The sequence below is a fragment of the Saimiri boliviensis genome, chromosome 5 (genome assembly GCF_048565385.1).
Source record: "Saimiri boliviensis isolate mSaiBol1 chromosome 5, mSaiBol1.pri, whole genome shotgun sequence".
Taxonomy (NCBI): Eukaryota; Metazoa; Chordata; class Mammalia; order Primates; family Cebidae; genus Saimiri; species Saimiri boliviensis.
Genome location: NC_133453.1, coordinates 107,049,661 through 107,057,283, shown reverse-complemented (window position 1 = coordinate 107,057,283; position 7,623 = coordinate 107,049,661). Strand labels below are relative to the sequence as shown.

Below are 7,623 nucleotides of genomic sequence, written 5' to 3'. Positions count from 1 at the left end.
TTATAAACACTCCCCAGGAAGCCACAGGTAATTTTCTTAAGTTCTGTGTAAGTTAATTTTGACAATTTTTGCCATTTTAGAAATTAATTTTATGTAATATGAGGCTTAGGATGTCCTTAGTCCACTATTTTGACTGACATTATTATGTTTGAAAAGTCAATTTAGAAATCGTTTTAAAATCTGCTGTTATCTTGAGCTTACCTTAACTGGAAGCTAAGCTCTTTTTTGGTTTTTGAGGATATTCTTCCTCAGTCTTCAAAGGGAGTTTTTATTTTAACTAAACACTTGTGTTCTAGAACTTTTATTTAAACACCTTGAAGGTGTCATTCCACTGTCTTAATTCTTTTATTTTTGAGAAGTCAACTGACAGTCTAATTGTTTGTTTTTTGAAGACAATATGCACCCCCCTAACAGCTTTTAAGCTTTTTCTTTTTAGTAGTTTCATGTTCTTTATATTTATTTTGCTAAGGGTGTATGAACTTTGAATTTTGGCTTGTTACCTTTTGTTTGTTTTGAAAATATTATTAGCCATAGTCTTCAAATTTTCTGTCTTCTCCACTCTTATTTGCCTCTTCTAACGGGCTTTAATCACTTTATACCTCCACATTGTATGACCTGTGTTTTCTCTTTCGTATTTTCCATGTATTTTTGATATTCATTTTTACATTTTATTCTAACCTAAATTGTAGTTAAGAAGCTCCTACTTCTGCTTAAAATGTGTAAAAATGCAAGATAATACCACCCTACACTTAAAAACATGATAAACTACACAATCATAGCTTTTCTTAAACTGACAAGAGAGCTGAAGATAAAGACAACCAAGTGAACTAAATTCTAGAGAATAAAAAGTCCCTCCAAGTGTAGACAGAACTCTCATTTTTTGGCAAAGTAGGAAAAGTAGGCAACCACAAAAATGGGTAAGAAAAAGTCATCCCAAAATCTCTACACATCTTTTGAAGATCAAGTATGCATGAACATAGCATTTGAAATGATCAAGATCGCAGTCAGCAAGCAAGCTTTCAATCACTGGCAGGCTTCTTTTATTGAACCTCTACCAGGTGTACAGAAGTACAGAGATCTGGGAAGCAGACAGAGTGAGCCTCACTTAGTGGACAGGCAGGAAGGCACTGGCTGCTGCTCTGAGATGGGCAGGGAGCACTGACTGCTCTCCCTACCTATTCTCTTGCAAAATAACAATGTTAAGTTACAGGAGAACCAAAAGAAAATTCTGCTGTCCCTAAGACATAATCAAAGATGCATTCTTTCCGATGTAAGAGTATTAATGAAAGATAGTCCATCAGGCAAATTTCTGCAAACCAAGGGCATTTTTAAATTAGATTAAGGTGAAAGAAACATGTAGAAAGGAACAAAGATGAGAATTACATTATCATTATAGTAGCGGCCATTGCCAGATCACATGGACTAGGCAGCTGAAATTTCATAGCTAACAGATTGATGTGATGACTTTTTCTTTTATTATAAACGACTGTCTAGGACTCGAGGAATGGACATTCATCTGTCAAAAGTTTCCAGGTAACTGGCAAGGGATGTTATTTAATTCTGAAGGACATATAATTCAATTATGCCTCACCACTATAAAGAGCCTAAGAGACTAGTCCCAGAAAAGAGAAATAATTGGACTGATTTTCCTTTTGCACCTAGCAGACCATTAGGAATAATTTCATCATGCCGTATACGCCTCTTTAGGTGGTCATAACAAGAAACCCAAGGCACTCGTCATGCAGACTCTCACTGAGTTTTCTCTTTTACTTAATCCTAATGTCTCAACGAGCCTTCATCATCCAAGTCCTTCCACTCTGCCCTATGGATTGCAAACTCTCATCGGCAAAATAATGCTCTGTATGGTAAATCTCTTCTTTGAAATTTCCTTCACTCACTTGTTCTAAACAAAACTTGGGTTTCCTCTGAACGCACATATTTCTCCACTGCCCTATGAAGTGCTGGGCTTGGTCCCTCGTGCCGCTCATATAACGTCCGCACAGCGTAGAGGTGCATATGGTAACCCTGGTCCACATTGCCGTTTTCTTCAGAGCACTGTCTCTCCGTCCTTTCTGAGGCTTCCCAGGCCCTTGGAAGTAAGTTCTATCCATGTTCTCTCCTGTCTCACTTCCTGTACTTGCTGCCTTCCTGCCGTCACTATTCCTCATTGAGGACACTCGCGAGGAATCTTACTGCCTGCCTTTTGCTTTTCTCTACAAGTCAGTTTAAGCTAAAACTCTCGCTTTCCACTGTATCAGAAATCTGACTGTTTCTCCATGGCCACCCTGGTCTACACCACCCTCACCTTTCTCAACCTGACAAATAAAGTAGCCTTCGCCTTCTTATCTGTGAACCTACTCTTGTCCAAGTATAGCCTGCTCAGTCCAAGAAGCCAGATGAGTCTTTCAAAATGTAAGTTTATCACATTAGTGGTCCTCATTTCAGTTAGGATGAGGCATCAAGGCCTCGCTGAGATTTACAGCTCACGTTTATCCCTTTCCCACTTACCTCTCAGCAGGGACCAGCCACACTGGTCTTGCCGTGCCTCAGGCTTGCCAAGCACATTTCTGTCTCGGCATCTTTGCGCTGCTGTCTCCTCTCTCAGTGCTTTCCCTTCAGCAGACATAGGGCTTGCTTCCAGTCTGTCCACTCTCCGCTCGCCTGTCACCGCAGCAGAACCTCCCCACCACCTCGTCTAAAACAGCGGGCCTTCCTGCCCACTCTCTCCAACCTCACTTCGCTTCACAGCACCTGAAATTCATCATGTTCTATTTGTTATGTGTATGTCCTTTTATTAATCGTTGAGTGCTTATTTCCAATAACGTGTTTATTTTTAAGAATAATTTTAAATTTCCAGAAAAAAATGGTAAAGGTATTACACATTTCTTTCTGTTTATCTCTCTGTCTCTCTAGATAGATAGATAGATAGATGGATAGATAGATAGCTAGATCTCTATAGAGAGAGAGTATATATTTATTATCATCCTACCTTAGTGTGAGTACTGTGAGACATTTCTTTTTTTTTTTTTTTTTTTTTTTTTGAGATGGAGTTTTTTTGTTTATTTGATTTTTGTTTTTTGAGACAGAGTCTCGCTCTGTCGCCCAGGCTGGAATACAATGGCATAATCTTGGCTCACTGCAACCTCTGCCTCCTGGGTTCACGAGATTCTCCTGCCTCAGCCTCCCGAGTAGCTGGGATTACAGGCACCCACCACCACACCTGGCTAATTTTTGTATTTTTAATAGAGTTGCGGTTTCACCATATTGGTCTCAAACTCCTGACCTTGTGATCTGCCTGCCCTGCCCTCCCAAACTGCTGGGATTACAGGCGTGAGCCACTGTGCCCAGCCAGTATGAGACATTTCTTAAAGCTAATGGCTCAATATTGGTACATTATTATTAACTACAGCCCACGCTTTACTCAGATCATCGTACTTGTAACTTAATGCTCCCTGTCTGTGCTAAGATCTCATCAGGGGCACCACATTCCCTTTAGCCATCAAGTCTCCATAGGTGCTCTTGGTAAGTGAGAGTTTCTGACTTTTCTTGTTTTTTTGTGGCCTTGACAGGTATGAGGGGTTAAGTGTTTTTTAGAATGTTCCTCAATTTGATTTTGTCAGGTGTGTTTCTCATGATTATTTTATCACAAATTTTAGGGAGAAAGACCATAGAGGTAAAGTGATATCTTCATCAGGTCTTATCAAGGGAACGTACTGTCAACATGGCTTACCGCTGCTGATATAAACCTTGGCGGTTCACATGTCCTTTCTTCTTACCTGACATGCATTTGTTGTTCATGAAAAGCTGTTTTTGTTTTATCAGCAATGCAATAAACAATCAACGGCACTTGAGTTAAAGAAATTAAAGATGTTTGATTTTAAATGATATTAAAATTGATAGCATGGCCGAGGGTGGTGGCTTATGCCTATAATCCCAGCACTTTAGGAGGCTGAGGCAGGCAGATCACAAGTTCAGGAGTTCGAGACCGGCCTGACCAACATGGTGAAATCCCATCTCTACTAAAACCACAAAAATTAGCTGGGAGTGGTGGCATATGCCTGTAATCCCAGCTACTCAGGAGGCTGAGGCAGGAAAATCACTTACACCCAAGAGGTGGAGGTTGCAGTGAGCTGGGATTGCACCATTGCACTCCAGCCTGGGTGACAGAGTCAGACTCCGTGTCAAAAAAATAATAAAAAAAAAAGTTAGCACTCTTTATCCTAAGTGAATCTCAAAAGTGGCTCCTTTACATGGACTCATTCCTAATACAGGAACTTCAGAGTTTTTGTTCCCCAAATTCCATTGACTTACCAGATTCTGTTGTATTTCTACGGAACTTCAGTTCTAAGTTATCAACTCACTGGTATGCATGATGTCTTTTGTCATGATCATCTGTCATTTCAGCCACCCTGAATCTTAGGAGCACCTTTGTGAACATTCCTACATTTGCCCCCAGGGCAAGCTACACTTTTCCAATACAAAATCAAAAAATTATTTTTTCAGCCTCCCAGGAAGAAGACGCGTGATGGAGGGTCTGCCTATTTTCTGAATGCACATGAGAATTTTGCATGGACAAGAGTTTACTTGGGGAGAGGGGGAAGCACTAGGCATTCATGGTTCTTGAGCCAGTGCCTACAGGGAGGTCATCACAATGGAGCAGTTTTCCGATCACGGCGGGGGCAGCAGCTCCGGTGGCAACCTGGTTTACTGTATGGTGCAGGATATTTGCTGCTCCTGGAGGCTTAACCTACGCTCTGTTTCTTCAACCCTTTCAAAAATTCTACAGTCTTATCCCTTAATAACCCCCTGGTGTAATAATCTACTAACACAAATCGTTTTCTGCAATCAAGACCCCAATCAACACTTAATTTGAGAATTATTTCTTAACGTTTGCATGAAGGCTCACAAAAACGTTAAAACCAGTTATTTAGTATTGCTCTAACTTCTGTTGCTTTTGTTATCCCACATTATTTACTTAATGCTAATGACTTTTACACTTCAGTTTTCCACATAAACATGTCCTGTGGAATATTGTTCCTTATGTATCTCTCTCTCTCTCTCTCTCTTTCCTTCCTTCCTTCCTTCCTTTCTTCCTTCCTTCCTTTCTCTTTCTTTCTTCTTTCTTTTACTTTCCTTTCTTTCCTTTCTTCCTTCCTTCTTTCTTTCTTTCTTTCTTTCTTTCTTTCTCTCTTTCTTTCTTTTTTGATGGAGTTTCTCTCTTGTTGCCCAGGCTGGAGTGCAATGGCACAATCTCAACTCACCACAACCTCTGCCTCCCGGGTTCAAGTGATTCTCCTGCCTCAGCCTCCCAAGTTGCTGGGATTACAGGTGCATGGCACCACACTCTGTTAATTTGTGTGTGTGTGTGTGTGTTTTTAGTAGAGACGGGGTTTCATCATATTGGTCAGGCTGGTCTCGAACTCCTGACCTCAAGTGATCCACCCACATTGGCCTCCCAAAGGGCTGGGATTACAGGTGTGTGCCACCACACCAGCCAGGTTTTTGAATTCATGAAAAAATACATTGCTATGAAAATTAAAATATTCATTCATACATAATTTGAAATTCTCCTCCATTTCCCAGTAGTAGGAATGCCCTATTTTGGCAAGCTCTATTCCATACCATACCTTTTACTGTCTTGGGCTATTCTACATCACTTTCCATTTGCAGCAGGCTTTTCTAGAGTATTCATGACCCCAGCCCAGAGAAGACAGACAAGTGCTAGGAAGCTTTTTTTTTGAGACTTTGCATCAGAATTATCTTCTCTCTTTGCATATAATGAAAAGTAAGATATTCTAGAGGCTTAATACTTTTCAGAACTCTGTAAATATTACTCCGTTTTCTAATTTTTAATATTTTAGTTGAGAAAGTAATTTTGCTATTTTATAGTTTTTTTAAAAAACAATTTAGGCCGAGGCAGGTGGATCACAAGGTCAAGAGATCGAGACTATCCTGGTCAACATGGTGGAACCCCGTCTCTACTAAAAATACAAAAATTAGCTGGGCATGGTGGCACGTGCCTGTAATCCCAGCTACTCAGGAGGCTGAGGCAGGAGAATTGCCTGAACCCAGGAGGTGGAGGTTGCGGTGAGCCGAGATCGCGCCATTGCACTCCAGCCTGGGTAACAAGAGCGAAACTCCGTCTAAAAAAAAAAAAATTATCCTTTTTTGGCTGGTTAAAAAACATTTTTCTGTGCAGATGAAATTGAACAATGTCAGCAGGTACTGCCCAGCTTGTATTTTCTTCAATTCTCTTAATCAACGTTTAGTGAGCTCAGTCAGAAAACTCAGGCCGTTAGTTCGGAGAAACCGTTATTTCTAGCCTTCCTCCGTCTGTCCAGTTCTGTTCTTATGGAATTTCTAATATCCATGTATTAGGACTCTTGGGAGTCTCACTGTCATTCATATTTTTCCTCTGTTTATCTCTTTCACCTGAGCTGCAAGAGATTCCCTTGAACTAATGCAATAGTTTGTTTTTTTCACTGTCCAGTGTGCCATTTACTTCAGTCACCATGCCTTTTGTACACGTACGCCTTCTTGAGATGGCTTATTTCTGCAGCAGTCTGTGGCTGCTCCACCGTGTCCCACCTTTTCCTCTCTCAAAACACATGATTTGGGGTTTTAGTTATTATTATTGAAGTCATTTTTTCTCTCTTTTTGCTCTTCTTTTCTCCACCCCATGGCATCTTTATTTGAGAGGAATCCATTTGCTTTAAATATCCACATTGGGCTGGGTATGGTGGCTCATGCCTCTAATCCTAGCACTCTGGGAGGCCAAGGAGGGTGGATCACCTGAGGTCAGGAGTTCAAGCCCAGCCTAGCCAACATGGTGAAACCATGTCTCTACTAATAAGACAACAATTAGCTGGGTGTGGTGGCACATGCCTGTAATCCCAACTACTCGCGAGGCTGAGGCAGGAGAATCACTTGAACCCGGTAAGCAGACGTGGCAGTGAGCTGAGATCGCGCCACTGCACTCCAGCCTGGGTGATAAAAGTGAAACTCTGTCTCCAGAAAAAAAAAAAAATGTTCTTGCTGGATGTTTTGTGGCTTATGAATGGGATGATTGGGCTTTTACACTCAAGTGTGAGATGTGCCTCTCTTAGATCTTGTTACAATGTCAGCACATTACCAGTCTGACATTTTTTAAAAAGTGTTCACACTGGTACTGCTCTTTGGAATTTGTAGCCTTTCTGTTCTGTGATCTTGCTCTTTTCAAACATTGGCATAGAGATACCTGGTTCATTCATACTGAGAGTTGAGATGAAATCTGTCAGATACTTTGTAGGCCAGTCTTCAATTTTTTATGGTTACTCACTGTGAGATACCATTTTTCCTTTTCTAGTAGTTGAGTTATTTCAGTGATAAATAACTGGAGGAATTGGTAGAGCAAAGTGCTTACATATTCTCACTTAGGATACGATTTTGATCCTGGTGGACCTTAGTACTTCTTTAAATATTACCATAGAAATAACTATGTAAGATAATGCCTTACACAGAGATAACAGTAAAACAAAGCAACTGTAAAACACACCCGTTTTTTGTTTTATTTTGAAATCGCTCTTGTTGCCCAGGCTGAAGTGCAATGGCACAATCTCAGCTCACCGCAACCTCTGCCTCCTG

At 40.8% G+C, this 7,623-nt stretch overlaps 1 non-coding gene across 1 annotated transcript; it reads left to right on the top strand.

Annotated features, from left to right (window-relative positions):
• The first annotated feature begins 7,039 nt into the window (after positions 1–7,039).
• Positions 7,040–7,142, top strand: LOC120368255 (small nucleolar RNA U13). The gene has a single exon (XR_005582445.1). It is a non-coding gene; the product is annotated as a small nucleolar RNA U13 (small nucleolar RNA).
• The last annotated feature ends 481 nt before the right edge of the window (positions 7,143–7,623 follow it).